Below are 25,491 nucleotides of genomic sequence, written 5' to 3' on the forward strand. Positions count from 1 at the left end.
GGGGAACTGGAGAGAGAGAAGGGGGAGAGGAAAGAGATCTAGGATACGAGGAATGAGATAGTGGAAGTGAGGGAGAGAGCGGGAAAAGAGTCGGAAAGAGAGGGGAAGGGGAAAGAGAGAGGGGAAGGAGTGAGGGAGCGAGGGGGAAGGGGAGACAGGGAGGAAGAGAGAGGCGGAAGCGGAGGGGAAGGAGCGAGAGAGAGAGGAAGGCGAGAGAGGGAGGAGGCAGGGGAGAGAGAAAGTAAGGGGAGAGAGAGAGAAGGGGAAAATCGGAAAAGAAAGGGTAAAGAGAGAGAGAGAAAGGAGGAAGAGGGGCAGGGGAGGGAAGAGGGAGAGGGAAAGGGAGAGTGAAAAGGCAGAGGGGGAAGGGGAGAGAGGGGGGAGAGAGAGAGAGGGGGAGGGAAGGCAGAGAGGGAGATGTGGATGGGATGGAGGGCCAGGGGAATGAGTGAGGCACAGAGAAAGTGAGATAGCGGGAAAGGGAGAGAGTGAGGGGAAGGAGTGAGAAAGTGGGGAATGAGAGACATGGAGGAAGAGAGAGGGGAACTGGAGAGAGAGAAGGGGAGGGGAAAGAGATCTAGGATCAGGAGAATGAGATCGTGGAAGTGAGGGAGAGAGAGAGGAAAAAGGAACAAAGAGAGGGGAAGGGGAGAGAGAGAGAGGGAAAGGGGAATGAGAGGTTAAGGGGAGAGAGAGGGAAAGTTTGAGAGAGCGAGGAAGAGAATGGAAGGGGAGATAGAGTCAGGGGAATGGGAGAGAGAGGGATAAGGGGAAAATCAGAAAGGAAAGGGAAAAGAGAAAGATAGAGGAGGGAGGGGAGAGACGGGAGGAAAGAGAGGGGAGCGGAGAGGGAGAGTGGGAAGGGGAGAGAGGGGGAAGGAAGTGGTTGGGGAGAGATTGAGGGGAATGAGTGAGAGACAGGGAAAGCGGGATAGTGGGAAAAAGATGTAGAATGGGTCGTGATGGGCGAGAGAGTCAAGCCTGTTGTTCCAGGGTTGGTCTCAGAGCTGTTTAACATTTATAATTAAAGCTCTTGTTAATTTAAATACTGAGCTAAGTTTGAGTAGGCCCCAGCGAGATTTGAACTCACGACCCCTGGTTTACAAGACCAGTGCTCTAACCCCTGAGCTATGGAGCCACCTGCACTAAAAAAGATAGGGGAAGGAGCAGGAAAGAGAGGGGAAGAGAAAAGAGAGAGTGGAAGGAGTGAGAGAGAGGGGCAAGGGGAGACAGGGAGGAAGAGAGAGGGGAAGTGGAGAGATGGAGGGGAGGGAGGGAGGGGAGGATAGAGAGGGGGCGGTAAGGGAAAGGGAGAGTGAAAAGGCAGAGGGAGTGTGAAAGTGGGCAGCGGAAAGAGGGGGACAGGAAAGAGAGGGGAAGGAGTGATAGAGAGGGGGAAGTGGAAAGAATGGAGAAGGAGTGAGAGAGAGAGGGGAAGGAGCGAGAGAGAGGGGAAGGCGAGAGAGGGAGGAGGCAGGGGAGAGAGAAAGTAAGGGGAGAGAGAGAGAAGGGGAGAATCGGAAAAGAAAGGGTAAAGAGAGAGAGTGAAAGGAGGAAGAGGGGGAGGGGAGGGAAGAGGGAGAGGGAAAGGGAGAGTGAAAAGGCAGAGGGGGAAGGGGAGAGAGTGGGGAGAGAGAGGGGGGGAGGGTGAGGGGAGACAGAGAGGGAGATGTGGAGGGGATGGAGGGCCAGGGGAATGAGTGAGGCACAGAGAAAGTGAGATAGCGGGAAGGGGAGAGAGTGAGGGGAAGGAGTGAGAAAGGGGGGAAGGAGAGACAGGGAGGAAGAGAGAAGGGAAGTGGAGAGAGAGAAGGGGGAGGGGAAAGTGATCTAGGATAAGGAGAATGAGATAGTGGAAGTGAGGGAGAGAGAGGGGAAAAAGGCTCAAAGAGAGGGGAAGGGGAGAGAGAGAGAGGTAAAGGGGAATGAGAGGTTAAGGGGAGAGAGAGGGAAGGTTTGAGAGATCGAGGAAGAGAATGGAAGGGGAGATAGAGAGAGGGGAATGGGAGAGAGAGGGAGAAGGGGAAAATCTGTAAGGAAAGGGAAAAGAGAGAGATAGAGGAGGGAGGGGAGAGACGGGAGCGGAGAGGGAGAGTGGGAAGGGGAGAGAGGGGGAAGGAAGTGGTTGGGGAGAGATTGAGGCGTTGGGAGGGGAAAAGGGGGAGAGGGGAATGAGTGAGAGACAGGGAAAGCGGGATAGTGGGAAAAAGATGTAGAATGGGTCTTGATAGGCGAGACTGTTGTTCCAGGGTCGGTCTCGGAGCTGGTTAACATTTATAATTAAAGCCCTTGTTAATTAACAGTGAATTTAAATACTGAGCTAATTTTGAATAGGCCCCAGTGAGATTTGAACTCACAACCGCTGGTTTACAAGACCAGTGCTCTAACCCCTGAGCTATGGAGCCACCTGCACAAAGAAAGATAGGGGAAGGAGCAGGAAAGAGAGGGGAAGGGAAAAGAGAGAGTGGAAGGAGTGAGAGAGAGGGGCAAGGGGAGACAGGGAGGAAGAGAGAGGGGAAGTGGAGAGATGGAGGGGAGGGAGGGAGGGAGGGGAGGATAGAGAGGGGGCGGGAAAGGGAAAGGGAGAGTGAAAAGGCAGAGGGAGTGTGAAAGTGGGCAGCGGAAAGAGGGGGACAGGAAAGAGAGGGGAAGGAGTGATAGAGAGGGGGAAGTGGAAAGAATGGGGAAGGAGTGAGAGAGAGAGGGGAAGGAGCGAGAGAGAGGGGAAGGCGAGAGAGGGAGGAGGCAGGGGAGAGAGAAAGTAAGGGGAGAGAGAGAGAAGGGGAGAATCGGAAAAGAAAGGGTAAAGAGAGAGAGAGAAAGGAGGAAGAGGGGGAGGGGAGGGAAGAGGGAGAGGGAAAGGGAGAGTGAAAAGGCAGAGGGGGAAGGGGAGAGAGTGGGGAGAGAGAGAGGGGGAGGGGGAGGGGATGGAGGGCCAGGGGAATGAGTGAGGCACAGAGAAAGTGAGATAGCGGGAAGGGGAGAGAGTGAGGGGAAGGAGTGAGAAAGGGGGGAAGGAGAGAAGGGAAGTGGAGAGAGAGAAGGGGGAGGGGAATGTGATCTAGGATAAGGGGAATGAGATAGTGGAAGTGAGGGAGAGAGACGGGGAAGGGGAGACAGGGAGGAAGAAAGACGGGCAGGGGAGAGAGAGAGGGAAAGGAGAAAGCGAGATTAAGGAGAGAGAGAGGGAAGGAGTGAGAGAGCGAGGGGGGAGAATGGAAGGGGAGATAGAGAGAGGGGAAGGAGAGAGAGAGAGGGAGAAGCGGAGAATCTGAAAAGAAAGAGATAACCGGGACGGGGTGGAGGAGTGAAGAGGCAGAGGCTGAAGAGAGAATAATGAATTAGAGATGGGAATTTAAATACTAAATTAATTTTGGGTAGGCCCCAATGAGATTTGAACCACCTACTCTGGGAAAGATAGGGGAAGGAGCAGGAAAGAGAGAGGAAGGGAAAAGAGAGAGGGGAAGGAATGGGGAGAGAGTGAAAGGAGAAAGGGAAGGGGAGAGAGGGGAAAGAGGTGAGAGAGAGCGAGGGGAAGGAGTTAGAGAGAGGGGAGGGAAGTGGAGACAGGGAGGAAGAGAGAGGGGAAGGGGAGAGAGGTGGGGGGAGGGGAAAGAGAGGGAGGGGAAGGGGAGAGAGAGTGTGGAAGGGGAGAGAGAGGGTGAGGGGAGAGAGAGGGGGAAGGAGTGAGAGAGAGGGGGAAGGGAAGACAGGGAGGAAGAGAGAGGGGAAGGGGAGAGAGAGTGGGGGTGGGGGTGGGGAGGGAGGCAAGGAAAGAGAGAGGATGGGAGAGGGAAAGGGAGAGTGAAAAGACAGAGTGGGTAGCGGAGAGAGGGGGAGGGGATAGAGAGAGGGAAGACAGAGGAGAAAGGAGAGGGGGGAAGGACTGGGGAGAGAATGAAATTAGAGAGGGAAGGGGAAATAGAGGGAATGAGTGAGAGAGAGAGAGGGGAAGGGGAGAGAGATGTGAAGGCAAGAGAGGGAGGAGGCAGGGGAGAGAGAAAGGGGAAGGGGAGAGAGAGGGAGAAGGGGAGAATCTGAAATGAAAGGGAAAAGAGAGCGAGAGAGGAGGGAGGGGTGAGAGGGGAGGGGAAAGGGAAAGGGAAAGGGCGAGTGAAAAGGCAGAGAGGGAAGGAGCGATCGGAGGGAGAGAGTAGGTAATGGAGAGAGGGGGAGGGGAGAGAGAGAGAAGAAAGAGGACAAAGGAGAGAGAGGAGGACAAGTGAGCGAAAGAAAGTGGAGAGGGAAGGGGAGAGAGAGGAAAGGGGGGAGTGAGAGAGGAAGGAATGAGAGAGGCGGGGGGGCAAAGAGTGGGGAAGGGGAGAGAGAGGGGGAAGGGGAGAGAGAGGGAGAGAGAGGAAGGAGTGGGAAAAAGAGGAGAAGGGAAAAGAGAGACTAGAAGGAGTGAGAGAGAGGGGAAGGGGAAAGCGAGGGAGGGGAAGGGGAGAGAGGGCAGGTAATGAGAGAGAGGGTGAAGGGGAGAGATAGAAGGGAAGGAGTGAGAGAGACGGGGAAGGGGAAAGAGAGGGGTAGGATTGAGAGAAGAAGGGTAACGAGTGTGTAAGAGCGTGAAGGGGAGATAGGTAGAGAGGGGGAGGAGAAGAGAGAAGGGGAAGGAGAAAGAGTGGGTGAAGGGGAGAGAGAGGGGGAAGGAGAGAGAGTGAGAGGAGAGAGGGGAAGAGAGGGGCATTAGTGAGAAACGGGGAAAGCAAGATAGCGGGAAAGGGAGAGAGAGGAATAAAAGTTGTAAAACAGGTTGCGATGGGGAAGGGAGAGGAGAGGGAAGCCTGTAATTCCAGGTTTGGTCTCGGAGCTGTTTAATATTTATAATTAAAGCCCTTGTTAATTGACAGTGAATTTAAATGCTGAGCAAATCCCAGTGAGATTTGAACACACGACCCCTGGTTGACGGGACTAGTGCTGCAACCCCTGAGCTATGGAGACACCTGCTCCGGGAAAGACAGGGGAAGGAGCAGGAAAGAGAGGGAGAAGGGAAAAGAGCGAGTGGAAGGAGTGAGAGAGAGGGGGAAGAGGAAAGAGATGGGGAGGGGAGAGAGGGAGAAAGAGAGAGGGGAAGGGGAGAGAAAGGGGGAAGGAATGAGACAGAGGGGAAGGGGAGACAGCGGGAGGGGAGAGAAAGAGTGGGGAAGGGGAGAGACGGTCAGGAGAGAGAGGGAGGGGCAGGGGAGAGAGAAAGGAAGGGGAGAGAGAGGGAGAAGGGGAGAATCCCAAAAGATAGGGTAAAGAGAGAGAGGAGGAAGAGGGGGTTGGGGAGGTCAGAGGGAGAGGGAAAGGGAGAGGGAAAAGGCAGAGGGGGAAGGGAAGAGAGGGGGTGAGAGTGTGTAGTTGAAAGAGAGGGAGGGGAGACAGAGAGAGGGGAGAGGGGATGGAGTGACAGAGAGGGGAATGAGTGTATTGTGTTCCTAACACAGATGAGACTGCACACAGGGAGGTTACAGTAACAGTGACCTCAGTCTTTAATAAGACACTCCAGAGTGAGAAACAGGCCTTAGGGGCGGCTTATACACAGTGCTCCCAATGGTATCCCTTGGGACTTCAGGGGATGAGCTCCCTGGTGGCGGAACATGGGAGAGCAAGTTTTACAGATACACAACAGAGTGAGAGATGAGGAAAGCGCGATAGTGGGAAAGGGAGAGAGGGGTAAAAAGATGTAGAACGGGTCGTGATGGGGAAGGGAGAGAGAGATTTGAAAGGGGAGAGAGAGTGCAAGAGAGAGGAGAACCTATTGTTGAAGGATTGGTCTCAGAGCTGTTTAATATTTATAATTAAAGCCCTGGTTAATTGACAGCAAATTTAAATATTAAGTAGGCCCCCAATGAGATTTGAACTCACGACCCCTGGTTTACTAGACCAGTGCTCTAACCCCTGAGCTATGGAGCCACCTGTTTGGGAAAAGACAGGGGAAGGAGCAGGAAAGAGAGGGGAAGGGAAAAGAGAGAGTGGAAGGAGTGAGAGAGAGGGAAGGGGAGAGAGAGAGGGAGGGGTAAGGGAAAAGCGAGCGTGGAAGGAGTGAGAGAGGGAGGGGACGGAGTGAGAGAGAGGGGGAAGTGGAGAGGGGAAGGGACGGAGTGAGAGAGAGGGGGAAGGGGAGACAGGGAGGAGGAGAGAGGGGAAGGGGAGAGAGAGAAGGGGAAGGGGAAAGAGCAATTGGAAGGATTGAGAGAAAGGGGAAGGGGAGAGAGTGGGGAAGGAGTGAGAGAGAGGGGGAAGGGGTGACAGGGAGGAAAAGAGAGGGGAAGGGGAGAGACGGAGGGGAGTGAGGGAGGGGAGGAAAGAGAGGGGACGGGAGAGGGAAAGGGAGAGTGAAAAGGCAGAGGGGATGTGAAAGTGGGCAGCGGAGAGAGGGGGACAGGAAAGAGAGGGGAAGGAGTGATAGAGAGGGGGAACGGGAAAGAGTGGGGAAGGAGTGAGAGAGAGGGGAAGGAGAGCGAGAGGGGAAGGAAAGAAAAGGAGGAGGCGGGGAGAGAGAAAGGAAGGGGAGAGAGAGGGAGAAGGGGAGAATCCGAAAAGAAAGGGTAAAAAGAGAGAGAGAGAGGAGGAAGAGAGGGGAGGGGAGGAGAGAGGGAGAGGGAAAGGGAGAGTGAAAAGACAGAGGGGGAAAGGGAGAGAGGGGGAGAGAGAGAGAGGGGGAGGGGAGACAGAGAGGGGGATGTGGAGGGTATGGAGGGCGAGGGGAATGAGTGAGGCACGGGGAAAGTGAGATAGCGGGAAGGGGAGAGAGTGAGGGGAAGGAGTGAGAAAGGGGGGAAGGAGAGAAGGGATTGAGTGAGAAAGGTGGGGAATGAGAGCGTAAAGTTCTTTCTCAATGGCACAAAACCCACACGAGGCAAATTCTGTGGACTAGGTCACTCCATGACCTGTACCTTTATTCACAGGACCAAGAGGTGATGAACATGCGTGGGACCTCCCTTTATGTACCTGGACGACCAGGTAAGGAGTGTCTCCCACAAGTTCGCCCCTTGTGGTCAAGATGTGCATTGCTTAAGTCTATTCAGTATTGCAGTGGTGTGACATGGAGGTTGCATATATGATAGAGAGACAGGGAGGAAGAGAGAGGGGAACTGGAGAGAGAGAAGGGGGAGAGGAAAGAGATCTAGGATACGAGGAATGAGATAGTGGAAGTGAGGGAGAGAGCGGGAAAAGAGTCGGAAAGAGAGGGGAAGGGGAAAGAGAGAGGGGAAGGAGTGAGGGAGCGAGGGGGAAGGGGAGACAGGGAGGAAGAGAGAGGCGGAAGCGGAGGGGAAGGAGCGAGAGAGAGGGGAAGGCGAGAGAGGGAGGAGGCAGGGGAGAGAGAAAGTAAGGGGAGAGAGAGAGAAGGGGAGAATCGGAAAAGAAAGGGTAAAGAGAGAGAGAGAAAGGAGGAAGAGGGGCAGGGGAGGGAAGAGGGAGAGGGAAAGGGAGAGTGAAAAGGCAGAGGGGGAAGGGGAGAGAGGGGGGAGAGAGAGAGGGGGGAGGGGAGACAGAGAGGGAGATGTGGAGGGGAAGAAGGGCAAGGGGAATGAGTGAGGTACAGAGAAAGTGAGATAGCGGGAAAGGGAGAGAGTGAGGGGAAGGAGTGAGAAAGTGGGGAATGAGAGACATTGAGGAAGAGAGAGGGGAACTGGAGAGAGAGAAGGGGGAGGGGAAAGAGATCTAGGATCAGGAGAATGAGATAGTGGAAGTGAGGGAGAGAGAGGGGAAAAAGGCACAAAGAGAGGGGAAGGGGAGAGAGAGAGAGGTAAAGGGGAATGAGAGGTTAAGGGGAGAGAGAGGGAAGGTTTGAGAGAGCGAGGAAGAGAATGGAAGGGGAGATAGAGTCAGGGGAATGGGAGAGAGAGGGATAAGGGGAAAATCAGAAAGGAAAGGGAAAAGAGAGAGATAGAGGAGGGAGGGGAGAGATGGGAGGAAAGAGAGGGGAGCGGAGAGGGAGAGTGAGAAGGGGAGAGAGGGGGAAGGAAGTGGTTGGGGAGAGATTGAGGGGAGGCATTGGGAAGGGAAAAGGGGGAGAGGGGAATGAGTGAGAGACAGGGAAAGCGGGATAGTGGGAAAAAGATGTACAATGGGTCATGATGGGCGAGAGAATCAAGCCTGTTGTTCCAGGGTCGGTCTCAGAGCTGTTTAACATTTATAATTAAAGCCCTTGTTAATTTAAATACTGAGCTAAGTTTGAGTCGGCCCCAGCGAGATTTGAACTCACGACCCCTGGTTTACAAGATCAGTGCTCTAACCCCTGAGCGATGGAGCCACCTGCACTAAAAAAGATAGGGGAAGGAGCAGGAAAGAGAGGGGAAGGGAAAAGAGAGAGTGGAAGGAGTGAGAGAGAGGGGCAAGGGGAGACAGGGAGGAAGAGAGAGGCGAAGTGGAGAGATGGAGGGGAGGGAGGGAGGGGAGGATAGAGAGAGGGCGGGAAAGGGAAAGGGAGAGTGAAAAGGCAGAGGGAGTGTGAAAGTGGGCAGCGGAAAGAGGGGGACAGGAAAGAGAGGGGAAGGAGTGATAGAGAGGGGGAAGTGGATAGAATGGGGAAGGAGTGAGAGAGAGAGGGGAAGGAGCGAGAGAGAGGGGAAGGCGAGAGAGGGAGGAGGCAGGGGAGAGAGAAAGTAAGGGGAGAGAGAGAGAAGGGGAGAATCGGAAAAGAAAGGGTAAAGAGAGAGAGAGAAAGGAGGAAGAGGGGGGGGGAGGGAAGAGGGAGAGGGAAAGGGAGAGTGAAAAGGCAGAGGGGGAAGGGGAGAGAGTGGGGAGAGGGAGAGGGGGAGGGGAGACAGAGAGGGAGATGTGGAGGGGATGGAGGGCCAGGGGAATGAGTGAGGCACAGAGAAAGTGAGATAGCGGGAAGGGGAGAGAGTGAGGGGAAGGAGTGAGAAAGGGGGGAAGGAGAGACAGGGAGGAAGAGAGAAGGGAAGTGGAGAGAGAGAAGGGGGAGGGGAAAGTGATCTAGGATAAGGGGAATGAGATAGTGGAAGTGAGGGAGAGAGACGGGGAAGGGGAGACAGGGAGGAAGAAAGACGGGCAGGGGAGAGAGAGAGGGAAAGGAGAAAGCGAGATTAAGGAGAGAGAGAGGGATGGAGTGAGAGAGCAAGGGGGGAGAATGGAAGGGGAGACAGAGAGAGGGGAAGGAGAGAGAGAGAGGGAGAAGCGGAGAATCTGAAAAGAAAGAGATAACCGGGACGGGGTGGAGGAGTGAAGAGGCAGAGGCTGAAGAGAGAATAATGAATTAGAGATGGGAATTTAAATACTAAATTAATTTTGGGTAGGCCCCAATGAGATTTGAACCACCTGCTGTGGGAAAGATAGGGGAAGGAGCAGGAAAGAGAGGGGAAGGGAAAAGAGAGAGGGGAAGGAATGGGGAGAGAGTGAAAGGAGAAAGGGAAGGGGAGAGAGGGGAAAGAGGTGAGAGAGAGAGAGGGGAAGGAGTTAGAGAGAGGGGAGGGAAGTGGAGACAGGGAGGAAGAGAGAGGGGAAGGGGAGAGAGGTGGGGGGGAGGGGAAAGAGAGGGCGGGGAAGGGGAGAGAGAGGGTGAGGGGAGAGAGAGGAGCCTGTTGTTCCAGTGTCGGTCTCGGAGCTGTTTAATATTTATAATTAAAGCCCTTGTTAATTGACAGTGAATTTAAATACTGAGCTAATTTGAGTAGACCCCAAAGAGACTGAAACTCACGACCCCTGGTTTACAAGACCAGTGCTCTAACCCCTGAGCTATGGAGTCACCCGCTCTGGGACAGGTCGGGGAAGGAGCAGGAAAGAGAGGGGAAGGGAAAAGAGAGAGTGGAAGGAGTGAAAGAGAGGGGAGAATGGGAGAGAGAGGAATGGGGAAGGGGGGAGAGAGCGGAGGGGAGAGAGAGAGGAAGAGAGGGAGGTGGGGAAAGAGAGGGAGGGGATGGACAGAGTGAGAGAGTGTGGAAGCGGGGGGGGAGAGAGGGGAAGGAGTGGGAGAGAGGGGGAGGGGAGAGAGCAGAAGGGGAGAGAAAGGGGAAGGAGTGAGAGAGAGAGGGAAGGGAAGACAGGGAGGAAGAGAGAGGGGAAGGGGAGAGAGAGTGGGGGTGGGGAGGGTGGGAGGGGAGGAAAGAGAGAGGACGGGAGAGGGAAAAGGCAGAGGGGGTGAGAGAGTGGGTAGCGGAGAGAGGGGGAGGGGATAGAGGGAGGGAAGATAGAGGAGGAAGGAGAGAGGGGGTAAGGAGAGGAGAGAGAATGAAATAAGAGAGGGAAGGGGAGACAGTGAGTGGAAGGGAAGAGAGAGGGGAAGGTGTGAGAGAGTGAGAGAGTGAGAAGGGGAGAATCTGAAAAGGAAGAGGCAGCTGGGAATGGAGAGTCAGAGGCGGAAGAGAGAATAACAAATTAGAGATGGGAATTTAAATACTAAATTAATTATGCAAAGGTCCCAGTGAGATTTGAACCCACGACCCCTGGTTTACTAGACCAGTGCTCTAACCCCTGAGCTATGGAACCACCTGCCCTGGGCTGTGGGTCATTCCCCAGTTAGTGCTGTGTGTTTGAAGAATGAGGAGGGGGTCAGTGAAACGCTCAGATTGTGTCTCATCCCCCAGACTCTTGCCTCCGCCTCTTCAATATTCGCCTCTCAACATCGATATATCGGGTCTTTCACGTAGTAAAACATCCCAAGGCAACTCAGTCACACTCTGTCCCAATCTCTCTGTCTCTCTGTCTCTCTCAATCTCACTCTCTTTCTTTCTGTCTCTCACCTTTTCACTCTGTCCCTCGAGGGGCGAAGATAGAGCGGGAAGATAGAGGGGAAGTGGAGGGAGAGAGGGGTAGGAGTGAGAGAGGGAAGGGGAAATAGAGGGAATGAGTGAGAGAGAGAGGAGAAGGGGAGAGAGATGTGAAGGCAAGAGAGGGAGGAGGCAGGGGAGAGAGAAAGGGGAAGGGGAGAGAGAGGGAGAAGGGGAGAATCTGAAATGAAAGGGAAAAGAGAGCGAGAGAGGAGGGAGGGGTGAGAGGGGAGGGGAAAGGGAAAGAGCGAGTGAAAAGGCAGAGAGGGAAGGAGCGATCGGAGGGAGAGAGTAGGTAATGGAGAGAGGGGGAGGGGAGAGAGAGAGAAGAAAGAGGACAAAGGAGAGAGAGGAGGACAAGTGAGCGAAAGAAAGTGGAGAGGGAAGGGGAGAGAGGGGAAAGTGGGGAGTGAGAGAGGAAGGAATGAGAGAGGCGAGGGGGCAAAGAGTGGGGAAGGGGAGAGAGAGGGGGAAGGGGAGAGAGAGGGAGAGAGAGGAAGGAGTGGGAAAAAGAGGGAAAGGGAGAGAGAGGAAAAAAAGTTGTAAAACAGGTTGCGATGGGGAAGGGAGAAAGAGAGCCTGTAATTTCATGTTTGGTCTCAGAGCTGTTTAAAATTTATAATTAGAGCCCTTGTTAATTGACAGTGAATTTAAATGCTGAGCTAATTTTGAACGACCCCAGTGAGATTTGAACACACTACCACTGGTTTACTAGACCAGTGCTCTAACCCCTTAGCTATGGAGCCATCTGTTCTGGGGAACACAGGGGAAGGAGCAGGAAAGAGAGGGGAAGGGAAAAGAGAGAGTGGAAGGAGGGAGAGAGAGGGGGAAGGGGAGAGAGAGAGGGGCGAAAAGAGGGAGTTGGGGAAAGAGAGGGAGGGGATGGACAGAGAGGGAGCGTGGAAGGGCGGGGGGGAGAGAGGGGAAGGAGTGGGAGAGAGTGGGAGCGGAGAGAGCGTAAGGGGAGAGAAAGGGGAAGGAGTGAGAGAGAGGGGGAAGGGGAGAGGGAGGGGAAGGAGTGAGAGAGAGGGGGAAGGCGAGAGACGGTCAGGAGAGAGAGGGAGGGGCAGGGGAGAGAGAAAGGAAGGGGAGAGAGAGGGAGAAGGGGAGAATCCCAAAAGAAAGGGTAAAGAGAGAGAGGAGGAAGAGGGGGGTGGGGAGGTCAGAGGGAGAGGGAAAAGGCAGAGGGGGAAGGGAAGAGAGGGGGTGAGAGTGGGTAGTGGAAAGAGAGGGAGGGGAGACAGAGAGAGGGGGGAGGGGATGGAGTGACAGAGAGGGGAATGAGTGTATTGTGTTCCTAACACAGATGAGACTGCACACAGGGAGGTTACAGTAACAGTGACCTCAGTCTTTAATAAGACTCTCCAGAGTGAGGAACAGGCCTTAGGGGCGGCTTATACACAGTGCTCCCAATGGAATCCCTTGGGACTTCAGGGGATGAGCTCCCTGGTGGCGGAACATGGGAGAGCAAGTTTTACAGATACACAACAGAGTGAGAGGTGAGGAAAGCGAGATAGTGGGAAAGGGAGAGAGGGGTAAAAAGATGTAGAACGGGTCGTGATGGGGAAGGGAGAGAGAGATTTGGAAGGGGAGAGAGAGTGTCAGACAGACGAGAATCTGTTGTTGAAGGATTGGTCTCAGAGCTGTTTAATATTTATAATTAAAGCCCTGGTTAATTGACAGCAAATTTAAATATTGAGTAGGCCCCAATGAGATTTGAACTCATGACCCCTGGTTTACTAGACCAGTGCTCTAACCCCTGAGCTATGGAGCCACCTGCTTTGGGAAAGACAGGGGAAGGAGCAGGAAAGAGAGGGGAAGGGAAAAGAGAGAGTGGAAGGAGTGAGAGAGAGGGAAGGGGAGAGAGAGAGGGAGGGGGAAGGGAAAAGCGAGCGTGGAAGGAGTGAGAGAGGGAGGGGATGGAGTGAGAGAGAGGGGGAAGGGGAGAAAGGGAAGGGACGGAGTGAGAGAGAGGGGGAAGGGGAGACAGGGAGGAGGAGAGAGGGGAAGGGGAGAGAGAGAAGGGGAAGGGGAAAGAGCAATTGGAAGGATTGAGAGAAAGGGGAAGGGGAGAGAGTGGGGAAGGAGTGAGAGAGAGGGGGAAGGAGTGACAGGGAGGAAAAGAGAGGGGAAGGGGAGAGACGGAGGGGAGTGAGGGAGGGGAGGAAAGAGAGGGGACGGGAGAGGGAAAGGGAGAGTGAAAAGGCAGAGGGGATGTGAAAGTGGGCAGCGGAGAGAGGGGGACAGGAAAGAGAGGGGAAGGAGTGATAGAGAGGGGGAACGGGAAAGAGTGGGGAAGGAGTGAGAGAGAGGGGAAGGAGAGCGAGAGGGGAAGGAAAGAGAAGGAGGAGGCGGGGAGAGAGAAAGGAAGGGGAGAGAGAGGGAGAAGGGGAGAATCCGAAAAGAAAGGGTAAAAAGAGAGAGAGAGAGGAGGAAGAGAGGGGAGGGGAGGAGAGAGGGAGAGGGAAAGGGAGAGTGAAAAGGCAGAGGGGGAAAGGGAGAGAGGGGGAGAGAGAGAGAGGGGGAGGGGAGACAGAGAGGGGGATGTGGAGGGTATGGAGGGCGAGGGGAATGAGTGAGGCACGGGGAAAGTGAGATAGCGGGAAGGGGAGAGAGTGAGGGGAAGGAGTGAGAAAGGGGGGAAGGAGAGAAGGGATTGAGTGAGAAAGGTGGGGAATGAGAGCGTAAAGTTCTTTCTCAATGGCACAAAACCCACACGAGGCAAATTCTGTGGACTAGGTCACTCCATGACCTGTACCTTTATTCACAGGACCAAGAGGTGATGACCCTGCGTGGGACCTCCCTTTATGTACCTGGACGACCAGGTAAGGAGTGTCTCCCACAAGTTCGCCCCTTGTGGTCAAGATGTGCATTGCTTAAGTCTATTCAGTATTGCAGTGGTGTTACATGGAGGTTACATGTATAACAGAGAGACAGGGAGGAAGAGAGAGGGGAACTGGAGAGAGAGAAGGGGGAGGGGAAAGAGATCTAGGATACGAGGAATGAGATAGTGGAAGTGAGGGAGAGAGCGGGAAAAGAGTCGGAAAGAGAGGGGAAGGGGAAAGAGAGAGGGGAAGGAGTGAGGGAGCGAGGGGGAAGGGGAGACAGGGAGGAAGAGAGAGGCGGAAGCGGAGGGGAAGGAGCGAGAGAGAGGGGAAGGCGAGAGAGGGAGGAGGCAGGGGAGAGAGAAAGTAAGGGGAGAGAGAGAGAAGGGGAGAATCGGAAAAGAAAGGGTAAAGAGAGAGAGAGAAAGGAGGAAGAGGGGGAGGGGAGGGAAAGGGAGAGTGAAAAGGCAGAGGGGGAAGTGGAGAGAGGGGGGAGAGAGAGAGAGGCGGAGGGGAGACAGAGAGGGAGATGTGGAGTGGATGTAGGGCAAGGGGAATGAGTGAGGCACAGAGAAAGTGAGATAGCGGGAAGGGGAGAGAGTGAGGGGAAGGAGTGAGAAAGTGGGGAAGGAGAGAAATGGAGGAAGAGAGAGGGGAACTGGAGAGAGAGAAGGGGGAGGGGAAAGAGATCTAGGATAAGGAGAATGAGATAGTGGAAGTGAGGGAGAGAGAGGGGAAAAAGGCACAAAGAGAGGGGAAGGGGAGAGAGAGAGAGGGAAAGGGGAATGAGAGGTTAAGGGGAAAGAGAGAGGGAAGGTTTGAGAGAGCGAGGAAGAGAATGGAAGGGGAGATAGAGTCAGGGGAATGGGAGAGAGAGGGAGAAGGGGAAAATCTGAAAGGAAAGGGAAAAGAGAGAGATAGAGGAGGGAGGGGAGAGACGGGAGGAATGAGAGGGGAGCGGAGAGGGAGAGTGGGAAGGGGAGAGAGGGGGAAGGAAGTGGTTGGGGAGAGATTGAGGCGTTGGGAGGGGAAAAGGTGGAGAGGGGAATGAGTGAGAGACAGGGAAAGCGGGATAGTGGGAAAAAGATGTAGAATGGGTCGTGATGGGCGAGACTGTTGTTCCAGGGTCGGTCTCAGAGCTGTTTAATATTTATAATTAAAGCCCTTGTTAATTGACAGTGAATTTAAATACTGAGCTAATTTTGAGTAGGTCCCAGTGAGATTTGAACTCACGACCCCTGGTTTACAAGACCAGTGCTCTAACCCCTGAGCTATGGAGCCACCTGCGCTAAGAAAGATAGCGGAAGGAGCCGGAAAGAGAGGGGAAGGGAAAAGAGAGAGTGGAAGGAGTGAGAGAGAGGGGCAAATGGAGACAGGGAGGAAGAGAGAGGGGAAGTGGAGAGATGGAGGGGAGGGAGGGAAGGATAGAGAGGGGGCGGGAAAGGGAAAGGGAGAGTGAAAAGGCAGAGGGAGTGTGAAAGTGAGCAGCGGAAAGAGGGGGACAGGAAAGAGAGGGGAAGGAGTGATAGAGAGGGGGAAGTGGAAAGAATGGGGAAGGAGTGAGAGAGAGAGGGGAAGGAGCGAGAGAGAGGGGAAGGCGAGAGAGGGAGGAGGCAGGGGAGAGAGAAAGTAAGGGGAGAGAGAGAGAAGGGGAGAATCGGAAAAGAAAGGGTAAAGAGAGAGAGAGAAAGGAGGAAGAGGGGGAGGGGAGGGAAGAGGGAGAGGGAAAGGGAGAGTGAAAAGGCAGAGGGGGAAGGGGAGAGAGTGGGGAGAGAGAGAGGGGGAGGGGAGACAGAGAGGGAGATGTGGAGGGGATGGAGGGCCAGGGGAATGAGTGAGGCACAGAGAAAGTGAGATAGCGGGAAGGGGAGAGAGTGAGGGGAAGGAGTGAGAAAGGGGGGAAGGAGAGACAGGGAGGAAGAGAGAAGGGAAGTGGAGAGAGAGAAGGGGGAGGGGAAAGTGATCTAGGATAAGGGGAATGAGATAGTGGAAGTGAGGGAGAGAGACGGGGAAGGGGAGACAGCGAGGAAGAAAGACGGGCAGGGGAGAGAGAGAGGGAAATGAGAAAGCGAGATTAAGGAGAGAGAGAGAGAGGGAAGGAGTGAGAGAGCGAGGGGGGAGAATGGAAGGGGAGATAGAGAGAGGGGAAGGAGAGAGAGAGAGGGAGAAGCGGAGAATCTGAAAAGAAAGAGATAACCGGGACGGGGTGGAGGAGTGAAGAGGCAGAGGCTGAAGAGAGAATAATGAATTAGAGATGGGAATTTAAATACTAAATTAATTTTGGGTAGGCCCCAATGAGATTTGAACCACCTGCTCTGGGAAAGATCGGGGAAGGAGCAGGAAAGAGAGGGGAAGGGAAAAGAGAGAGTGGAAGGAATGGGGAGAGAGTGAAAGGAGAAAGGGAAGGGGAGAGAGGGGAAAGAGGTGAGAGAGAGAGAGGGGAAGGAGTTAGAGAGAGGGGAGGGAAGTGGAGACAGGGAGGAAGAGAGAGGGGAAGGGGAGAGAGGTGGGGGGGAGGGGAAAGAGAGGGAGGGGAAGGGGAGAGAGAGTGTGGAAGGGGAGAGAGAGGGTGAGGGGAGAGAGAGGGGGAAGGAGTGAGAGAGAAGGGGAGGGGAGATAGAGGGGGAAGGAGTGAGAGAGAGGGGGAGGGGAGATAGAGGGGGAAGGAGTGAGAGAGAAGTGGAGGGGAGATAGAGGGGGAAGAAACATAGAAACATAGAAAATAGGTGCAGGAGTAGGCCATTCGGCCCTTCGAGCCTGCACCTCCATTCAATAAGATCATGGCTGATCATTCCCTCAGTACCCCTTTCCTGCTTTCTCTCCATACCCCTTCATCCCTTTAGCAGTAAGGGCCATATCTAACTGCTTCTTAAATATATACAATGAACTGGCCTCAACAACTCCCTGCGGCAGGGAATTCCACAGGTTAACAACTCTCTGAGTGAAGAAGTTTCTCCTTATCTCAGTCCTAAATGGTCTACCCCTTATCCTTAGACTGTGTCCCCTGGTTCTGGACTTCCCCAACATCGGGAACATTCTAACCACATCTAACCTGTCCCGTCCCGTCAGAATCTTATACGTTTCTATGAGATCCCCTCTCATCCTTCTAAACTCCCGTGTATAAAGGCCCAGTTGCTCCAGTCTCTCCTCATATGTCAGTCCCGCCATCCCTGGAATCAGTCTCGTGAACCTTCGCTGCACTCCCTCAATAGCAAGATCGTCCTTCCTCAGATTAGGAGACCAAAACTGAACACAATATTCCAGGTGTGACCTCACCAAGGCCCTGTACAACTGTAGCAACACCTTCCTGCTCCTATACTCAAATCTCCGAGCTATGAAGGTCAACATACCATTTGCCTTCTTCACCACCTGCTGTACCTGCATGCCAACTTTCAATGACTGATGTACCATGACACCCAGGTCTCGTTGCACCTCCCCTTTTCCTAATCTGTCACCATTCAGATAATATTCTGTCTTCGCGTTTTTGCCCCCAAAGTGGATAACCTCACATTTATCCACATTATACTGCATCTGCCATGCATTTGCCCACTCACCTAACCTGTCCAAGTCACCCTGCAGCCTCTTAGCATCCCCCTCACAGCTCACACCACCATCCAGTTTAGTGTCATCTGCAAACTTGGAGATATTACACTCAATTCCTTCATCCAAATCATTGATGTATATTGTAAAGAGCTGGGGTCCCAGCACTGAACCCTGCGGCACTCCACTAGGGAGGGGGCAGGGGAGAGAGAAAGGGAGGGGAGAGAGAGGGAGAGGGGGAAAGAGAGGTAGGGGAAGGCGAGAGAGTGGGGAAGGAAGGGAGAGAGGGTGGGGAAGGGAGTTGGGGAAGGTGCAAGAGAGGTTAAGAGGAGTGATGTGGAAGGCAGTGAGAAAGAGTGGGGGAAGGGGAGAGACGGGAATGGGAGAAAGTTGGGAAAGAGAGTGAGGGAGGAGGCAGGGGAGAGAGAAAGGGGAAGGATAGAGAGGGGGAGAAGGGCAGAATCTGAAATGAAAGGGAAAAGTGAGAGAAGGGAGGGGAGCAGAGAGGGAGGAGGGAGAGAGTGTGAGGGATGAATGAGGGACGTGGAAAGAGAGATAGCGGGAAAGGGAGAGAGGGATAAAAAGTTGTAGAACTGGTCGTGATGGGGAAGAAAGAGAGAGAGAAGCCTGTCGTTCCAGGGTTGGTCTCGGAGCGATTTAATATTTATAATTAAACACCTTGTTAATTGACGGTGAATTTAAATATTAAGCTAATTTTGAGTAGGCCCCAGTGAGATTTGAACCCACGACCTCTGGTTTACTAGGCCAGTGCTCTAACCCCTGAGCTATGGAGTCACCTGCCCTGGGCTGTGGGTCATTCCCCAGTTAGTGCTATGTGTTTGAAGAATGAGGAGGGGTCAGTGAAACGCTCAGATTGTGTCTCATCCCCCAGACTCCTGCCTCCGTCTCTTCAATATTCACCTCTCAACATCGATATATCGGGTCTTTCACGTCGTAAAACATCCCAAGGCAACTCAGTCACACTCTGTCCCAATCTCTCTGGATCTCTGTCTCTCTCAATCTCACTCTCTTTCTTTCTGTCTCTCACCTTCTCACTCTGTCCCTCGAGGGGGGAAGGTAGAGCGGGGGATGGGGAGAGAGCGGGGAAATGGGAGAGAGAGGGGGCAATGGGAGAGGTGGGGAGGGGGAGAGTCTGATGGGAAAGGGGAGAGCGAGAGCGAGGGAAGGAGGGAAAGGGATGAGGGAGGGGAGTGGAGACAGGGGAAGCGAGGGAGAAGGAGAGGCAGGCGAGAGAGAGGAGGGGAGAAAATGAAAAGGAAGAGGGGAAGGAATGAGTGAGAGGGGAAGGGGAGACAGAGGGAGGAAGAAAGAGGGGCAGGGAAGAGAGAGGGGTGGAAAGCTTGGAAGGGGGGGAGAGAGAGGGGAAGGTGTGTGAGAGAGGGAAGGGGATAGAGCTTAAGGGGAGAGAAAGGGGAAGGTGTGTGAGAGAGGGGAGGGGATAGAGCTTAAGGGGAGAGAAAGGAGAAGGAGTGAGAGAGATGGGGAAGGGGAGATAGAGAGGAAGAGAGAGGGGAAAGGGAGAGAGAGTGGGAATGGGGAAGGAGGGCAGGAAAGAGAGGGGATGGGAGAGAGAAAGGGCAGAGGGGTTGAGAGAGTGGGGGAGTGGATAGAGAGAGGGAAGAAAATGAAATTAGAGTGGGAAGGGGAGAGAGGGGAAGAGGGGGAGATCGAGAGTGGAAGGGGAGAGAGAGTGCGAGGGAAGAGAGAGGGGGAAGGAGTGAAAGAGAGGGGAGGGAAGTGTAGACAGGGAGGAAGAGAGAGGGGAAAGGAAGAGAGAGAGGGCAAGGGAAAGAGAGGGAGGGGAAGGGGAGAGAGAGTGTGGAAGAGGAGAGAGAGTGTGAGGGAAGAGAGAGGGGGAAGGAGTGAGAGAGAGGGGGAGAGGAGAGAGAGGGAGAAGAAACATAGAAATATAGAAAATAGGTGCAGGAGTAGGCCATTCGGCCCTTTGAGCCTGCACCTCCATTCGATAAGATCATGGTTGATCATTCCCTCAGTACCCCTTTCCTGCTTTCTCTCCATATCCTTTGATCCCTTTAGCCGTAAGGGCCATATCTAACTCCCTCTTGAATATATCCAATGAACTGGCCTCAACAACTCTCTGCGGCAGGGAATTCCACAGGTTAACAACTCTCTGAGTGAAGAAGTTTCTCCTCATCTCAGTCCTAAATGGCCTACCCCTTATCCTAAAACTGTATCCCCTGATTCTGGACTTCCCCAACATCGTGATCAATCGACCCGCATCGAACCTGTCCAGTCCCATCAGAATCTTGTATGTTTCTTTGAGATCCACTCTCATCCTTCGAAACTCAAATAAATAAAGGCCCAGTTGATCCAGTCTCTCCTCATATGTCAGTGCAGTCATCCCGGGAATCAGTCTTGGAGCTGTTTAATATTTATAATTAAAACTCCTGTTAATTGACAATGAACTTAAATACTGAGCTAACTTTGAGTAGGCCCAGTGAGATTTGAACCCACGACCCTTCGTTTACTAGACCAGTGCTCTAACCCCTGAGCTATGGAGCCACCTGCCTTGGACTGAGGGAGAGTGCTCTGTGTTTGAAGAATGAGGAGGGGTGTGGAATCAGATTGTGTCTCATCCCCCAGACTCCTGCCTCCGTCTCTTCAATATTCGTCTCTCAACATCGATATATCGGGTCTTTCACGTCGTAAAACATCCCAAGGCAACTCAGTCACACTCTGCCTCAATCTCTCTTTCTCTCTTTCTTTCTGTCTCTCACCTTCACACTCTGTTTCTCAAGGGGGGAAGGTAGATCGGGGGAAGGGGAGAGAGGAAGAAGGGAGAGAGGGGGGAATGGGAGAGAGAGGGGGGAATGGGAGAGGTGGGGAGGGGGAGAGTCTGATGGGGAAGGGGAGAGCGAGAGCGAGGGAAGGAGGGAAAGGGAGGAGGGAGGGGAGTGGAGACAGGGGAGGGCAGGAAGAAGGGGAGGGAGGCCAGAGAGAGGAGGGGAGAAAATGAAAAGGAAGAGGGGAAGGAATGAGTGAGAGGGGAAGGGGAGAGTTAGGGAAGAAGGGGAGAGAGTGAGGGAGAAGGCGAGCGAGAGACGGGGAAGAGGAGAGAGAGGGAGGGTAAAGAGTTGGAAATAGAGGGGAAGGAGAAGGAGAGAGGGGTCGGTATGAGAGAGAGAGGGGAAGGGGAGAGAGAGGGAGGAAGAAAAAGGGGCAGGGGAGAGAGAGGGGGGAAGGTGAAAGAGAGGTTAAGGGGAGAGAGGGGGAAGGAGAGAGAGAGGGGAAGGGGTGAGAGGGGGAAAGAGAGAGGGTGAGGGGAGAGAGTTCGAAGGGAGAGTCATTGAAAGCAGTTATGCAGGTGCAGCAAACAGTTAGGAAGGCAAATGGTACGTTGGCATTCATTGCAAGAGGGTTTGAGTACAGGAGCAAGGATGTCTTACTCCAGTAATACAGGGCCTTGGTGAGACCACACCTGGAGTATTGTGTGCAGTTCTGGTCTCCTTACCTAAGGAAGGATATACTTGCCATAGAGGGAGTGCAGCGAAGGTTCACCAGACTGATTCCTGGGATGGCAGGACTGTGGTATGAGGAGAGATTGGGTCGACTGGGCCTGTATTCACTGGAGTTGAGAAGAATGAGAAGGGATCTGATTGAAAGGTATAAAATTCTGACGGGGTTGGACAGACTGGATGTGGGGAGGATGTTTCCCGGGGGGCTGGGAAGTCTAGAACAAGGGGTCACACAGTCTCAGGATACGGGGTAGGAAATTTAGGAGCGAGATGAGGAGAAATGTTTTCACTCAGAGGGAGGTGAACCTGTGGAATTCTCTACCACAGAAGGCTGTGGAGGACAAGTCACTGAATATATTTAAGAGGGAGACAGATAGATTTCTAGACACAAAAGGCATCAAGGGGTATGGGGAGAAAGCGGGAATATGGTGTTGGGATAGAGGATCAGCCATGATCATATTGAATGGTGGTGCAGGCTCGAAGGGCCGAATGGCCTGCTCCAGCTCCTGCTCCCATTTTCTATGTTTCTATGTTTCTATGAATGAGTGAGAGATGGGGAAAGCGAGATAGCTAAAAAGATGTCTAACAGGTCACAATGGGTAAGGGGGAAAGACGAGAAGTGAGCCTTTTGTTCCGGGATCAGTCTCAGAACTGTTTAATATTGTAATACTTATAAAACCCTTGTTAATTGATGGCAAATTTAAATACTCAACTAATTTTGAGTGAACCCCAGTGAGATTTGAAGTCAGGACCGCTGGTTTACTAGACCAGTGCTATAACCCCTGAGCTATGGAGCCACCTGCTCTGAAAAAGACAGGGGAAGGAGCTGGAAAGAGAGGGGGAAGGGAAAAGAGAGAGTAGAAGGAGTGAGAGAGAGGGGGAAGGGGAGAGAGTGGGGAAGGAGTGTGAGAGTGGAGGGAAAAGAGAGGGAAGGGAAGCGGAGAGGGAGTGTGGAAGGAGTGAGAGAATAGGGAAGGGGAGAGAGATGCGTCGGCAAGAGAAAGAGAAGGCAGGGGAGAGAGAAAGGGAGAAGGGGAGAATCTAAAAAGAAAGGAGGGAGGGGAAGGAGACAGAGGCACAAAGACATTTGGAAGGTGTGAGGGGAGCCTGTTGTTCCAGGTTTGGTCTCAGAGCTGTTTAATATTTATAATTAAAGCCCTTGTTAATTGACGGTGAATTTAAATACTGAGCTAATTTGAGGAGGCCCCAAAGAGACTTAAACTCACGACCCTTGGTTTACCATGCCAGTGCTCTAACCCCTGAGCTATGGAGTCACCTGCTCTGGGACAGGTAGGGGAAGGAGCAGGAAAGAGAGGGGAAGGGAAAAGAGAAAGTGGAAGGAGTGAGAGAGAGGGGAGAATGGGAGAGAGAGGAATGGGGAAGGGGAGAGAAAGCCGGAGCGGAGAGAGAGAGAGAGAGAGGGAAAGGGGAATGAGAGGTTAAGGGGAGAGAGAGGGAAGGTTTGAGAGAGCGAGGAAGAGAATGGAAGGGGAGATAGAGTCAGGGGAATGGGAGAGAGAGGGATAAGGGGAAAATCAGAAAGGAAAAGGAAAAGAGAGAGATAGAGGAGGGAGAGGAGAGACGGGAGGAAAGAGAGGGGAGCGGAGAGGGAGAGTGGGAAGGGGAGAGAGGGGGAAGGAAGTGGTTGGGGAGAGATTGAGGGGAGGCGTTGGGAGGGGAAAAGGGGGAGAGGGGAATGAGTGAGAGACAGGGAAAGCGGGATAGTGGGAAAAAGATGTAGAATGGGTCGTGATGGGCGAGAGAGTCAAGCCTGTTGTTCCAGGGTCGGTCTCAGAGCTGTTTAACATTTATAATTAAAGCCCTTGTTAATTTAAATACTGAGCTAAGTTTGAGTCGGCCCCAGTGAGATTTGAACTCACGACCCCTGGTTTACAAGACCAGTGCTCTAACCCCTGAGCGATGGAGCCACCTGCACTAAAAAAGATAGGGGAAGGAGCAGGAAAGAGAGGGGAAGGGAAAAGAGAGAGTGGAAGGAGTGAGAGAGAGGGGCAAGGGGAGACAGGGAGGAAGAGAGAGGGGAAGTGGAGAGATGGAGGGGAGGGAGGGAGGGGAGGATAGAGAGGGGGCGGGAAAGGGAAAGGGAGAGTGAAAAGGCAGAGGGAGTGTGAAAGTGGGCAGCGGAAAGAGGGGGACAGGAAAGAGAGGGGAAGGAGTGATAGAGAGGGGGAAGTGGAAAGAATGGGGAAGGAGTGAGAGAGAGAGGGGAAGGAGCGAGAGAGAGGGGAAGGCGAGAGAGGGAGGAGGCAGGGGAGAGAGAAAGTAAGGGGAGAGAGGAGAGAAGGGGAGAATCGGAAAAGAAAGGGTAAAGAGAGAGAGAGAAAGGAGGAAGAGGGGGAGGGGAGGGAAGAGGGAGAGGGAAAGGGAGAGTGAAAAGGCAGAGGGGGAAGGGGAGAGAGTGGGGAGAGAGAGAGGGAGAGGGAGAGGGGGAGTGGAGACAGAGAGGGAGATGTGGAGGGGATGGAGGGCCAGGGGAATGAGTGAGGCACAGAGAAAGTGAGATAGCGGGAAGGGGAGAGAGTGAGGGGAAGGAGTGAGAAAGGGGGGAAGGAGAGACAGGGAGGAAGAGAGAAGGGAAGTGGAGAGAGAGAAGGGGGAGGGGAAAGTGATCTAGGATAAGGGGAATGAGATAGTGGAAGTGAGGGAGAGAGACGGGGAAGGGGAGACAGCGAGGAAGAAAGACGGGCAGGGGAGAGAGAGAGGGAAAGGAAAAAAGAGATTTAGGAGAGAGAGAGGGAAGGAGTGAGAGAGCGAGGGGGGAGAATGGAAGGGGAGATAGAGAGAGGGGAAGGAGAGAGAGAGAGGGAGAAGCGGAGAATCTGAAAAGAAAGAGATAACCGGGACGGGGTGGAGGAGTGAAGAGGCAGAGGCTGAAGAGAGAATAATGAATTAGAGATGGGAATTTAAATACTAAATTAATTTTGAGTAGGCCCCAATGAGATTTGAACCACCTGCTCTGGGAAAGATAGGGGAAGGAGCAGGAAAGAGAGGGGAAGGGAAAAGAGAGAGGGGAAGGAATGGGGAGAGAGTGAAAGGAGAAAGGGAAGGGGAGAGAGGGGAAAGAGGTGAGAGAGAGAGAGGGGAAGGAGTTAGAGAGAGGGGAGGGAAGTGGAGACAGGGAGGAAGAGAGCGGGGAAGGGGAGAGAGGTGGCGGGGAGGGGAAAGAGAGGGAGGGGAAGGGAAGAGAGAGTGTGGAAGGGGGAGAGAGAGGGTGAGGGGAGAGAGAGGGGGAAGGAGTGAGAGAGAAGAGGGGGAAGGAGTGAGAGAGAAGTGGACGGGAGATAGAGGGGGAAGGAGTGAGAGAGAGGGGGAGGGGAGATAGAGGGGGAAGGAGTGAGAGAGAAGGGGAGGGGAGAGAGAGGGGGAAGAAACATTGAAACATAGAAATATAGAAAATAGGTGCAGGAGTGGGCCATTCGGCCCTTCGAGCCTGCACCACCATTCAATAAGATCATGGCTGAACATTCCCTCAGTACCCCTTTCCTGCTTTCTCTCCATACCCCTTGATCCCTTTAGCCGTAAGGGCCACATCTAACTCCTTCTTAAATATATACAATGAACTGGCATCAACAACTCTCTGCGGTAGAGAATTCCACAGGTTAACAACTCTCTGAGTGAAGAAGTTTCTCCTCATCTCAGTCCTAAATGGTTTACCCCTTATCCTTAGACTGTGACCCCTGGTTCTGGACTTCCCCAACATCGGGAACATTCTACCGCATCTAACCTGTCCCGTCGCATCAGAATCTTATACGTTTCTATGAGATCTCCTCTCATCCTTCTAAACTCCCGTGTATAAAGACCCAGTTGCTCCAGTCTCGCGTCATATGTCAGTCCCGCCATCCCGGGAATCAGTCTGGTGAACCTTCGCTGCACTCCCTCAATAGCAAGAATGTCCTTCCTCAGATTAGGAGACCAAAACTGAACACAATATTCCAGGTGGGACCTCACCAAGGCCCTGTACAACTGCAGTAAGACCTCCCTGCTCCTATACTCAAATCCCCTCGCTATGAAGGCCAACATACCATTTGCCTTCTTCACTGCCTGCTGTACCTGCATGACAACTTTCAATGACTGATGTACCATGACACCCAGGTCTCGTTGCACCTCCCCTTTTCCTAATGTGTCACCATTCAGATAATATTCTGTCTTCATGTTTTTGCCCCCAAAGTGGATAACCTCACATTTATCCACATTATACTGCATCTGCCATGCATTTGCCCACTCACCTAACCTGTCCAAGTCACCCTGCAGCCTCTTAGCGTCCTCCTCACAGCTCATACTGCCACCCAGTTTCGTGTCATCTGCAAACTTGGAGATATTACACTCAATTCTTTCATCTCAATCGTTAATGTATATTGTAAATAGCTGGGGTCCCAGCACTGAGCCCTGCGGCACTCCACTAGTCACTGCCTGCCATTCTGAAAAGGACCTGTTTATCTCGACTCTCTGCTTCCTGTCTGCCAACCAGTTCTCTATCCACGTCAGTACATTACCCCCAATACCATGTGCTTTAATTTTGCACACCAATCTCTTGTGTGGGACCTTATCAAAAGCCTTTTGAAAGTCCAAATACACCACATCCACTGGTTCTCCCTTGTTCACTCTGCTCGTTACATCCTCAAAAAATTCAAAAAGATTTGTCAAGCATGATTTCCCTTTCATAAATCCATGCTGACTTGGACCGATCCTGTCACTGCTTTCCAACTGTGCTGCTATTTCATCCTTAATAATTGATTCCAACATTTTCCCCACTACTGATGAAGGAGTGAGAGAGAGGGGAAGGGAAGAGAGGGGGAAGGAGCGAGGCTGTGACAAGGGAAGGGGAAGGAGGGAGAGGGGAATGAGTGAGAGAAGGGGAAAGCGAGATAGTGGGAAAGTGAGAGAGGGGTA

The 25,491-nt window shown here is 53.2% G+C and overlaps 9 non-coding genes across 9 annotated transcripts; all 9 read right to left on the minus strand.

Annotated features, from left to right (window-relative positions):
• Positions 1–1,065: 1,065 nt before the first annotated feature.
• On the minus strand, positions 1,066–1,138 carry trnat-ugu (transfer RNA threonine (anticodon UGU)). The gene has a single exon. It is a non-coding gene; the product is annotated as a tRNA-Thr (tRNA).
• Positions 1,139–2,332: 1,194 nt separating this feature from the next.
• On the minus strand, positions 2,333–2,405 carry trnat-ugu (transfer RNA threonine (anticodon UGU)). The gene has a single exon. It is a non-coding gene; the product is annotated as a tRNA-Thr (tRNA).
• A 3,422-nt stretch (positions 2,406–5,827) lies between these two features.
• On the minus strand, positions 5,828–5,901 carry trnat-agu (transfer RNA threonine (anticodon AGU)). The gene has a single exon. It is a non-coding gene; the product is annotated as a tRNA-Thr (tRNA).
• Positions 5,902–8,172: 2,271 nt separating this feature from the next.
• On the minus strand, positions 8,173–8,245 carry trnat-ugu (transfer RNA threonine (anticodon UGU)). The gene has a single exon. It is a non-coding gene; the product is annotated as a tRNA-Thr (tRNA).
• A 2,122-nt stretch (positions 8,246–10,367) lies between these two features.
• Positions 10,368–10,440, minus strand: trnat-agu (transfer RNA threonine (anticodon AGU)). The gene has a single exon. It is a non-coding gene; the product is annotated as a tRNA-Thr (tRNA).
• Positions 10,441–12,422: 1,982 nt separating this feature from the next.
• On the minus strand, positions 12,423–12,495 carry trnat-agu (transfer RNA threonine (anticodon AGU)). The gene has a single exon. It is a non-coding gene; the product is annotated as a tRNA-Thr (tRNA).
• Positions 12,496–14,754: 2,259 nt separating this feature from the next.
• On the minus strand, positions 14,755–14,827 carry trnat-ugu (transfer RNA threonine (anticodon UGU)). Its single transcript has one exon. It is a non-coding gene; the product is annotated as a tRNA-Thr (tRNA).
• Positions 14,828–17,808: 2,981 nt separating this feature from the next.
• trnat-agu (transfer RNA threonine (anticodon AGU)) lies at positions 17,809–17,881 on the minus strand. Its single transcript has one exon. It is a non-coding gene; the product is annotated as a tRNA-Thr (tRNA).
• A 4,557-nt stretch (positions 17,882–22,438) lies between these two features.
• trnat-ugu (transfer RNA threonine (anticodon UGU)) lies at positions 22,439–22,511 on the minus strand. Its single transcript has one exon. It is a non-coding gene; the product is annotated as a tRNA-Thr (tRNA).
• Positions 22,512–25,491: the final 2,980 nt, after the last annotated feature.

This window comes from Pristiophorus japonicus, unplaced genomic scaffold (assembly GCF_044704955.1).
Source record: "Pristiophorus japonicus isolate sPriJap1 unplaced genomic scaffold, sPriJap1.hap1 HAP1_SCAFFOLD_592, whole genome shotgun sequence".
NCBI lineage: Eukaryota > Metazoa > Chordata > Chondrichthyes > Pristiophoridae > Pristiophorus > Pristiophorus japonicus.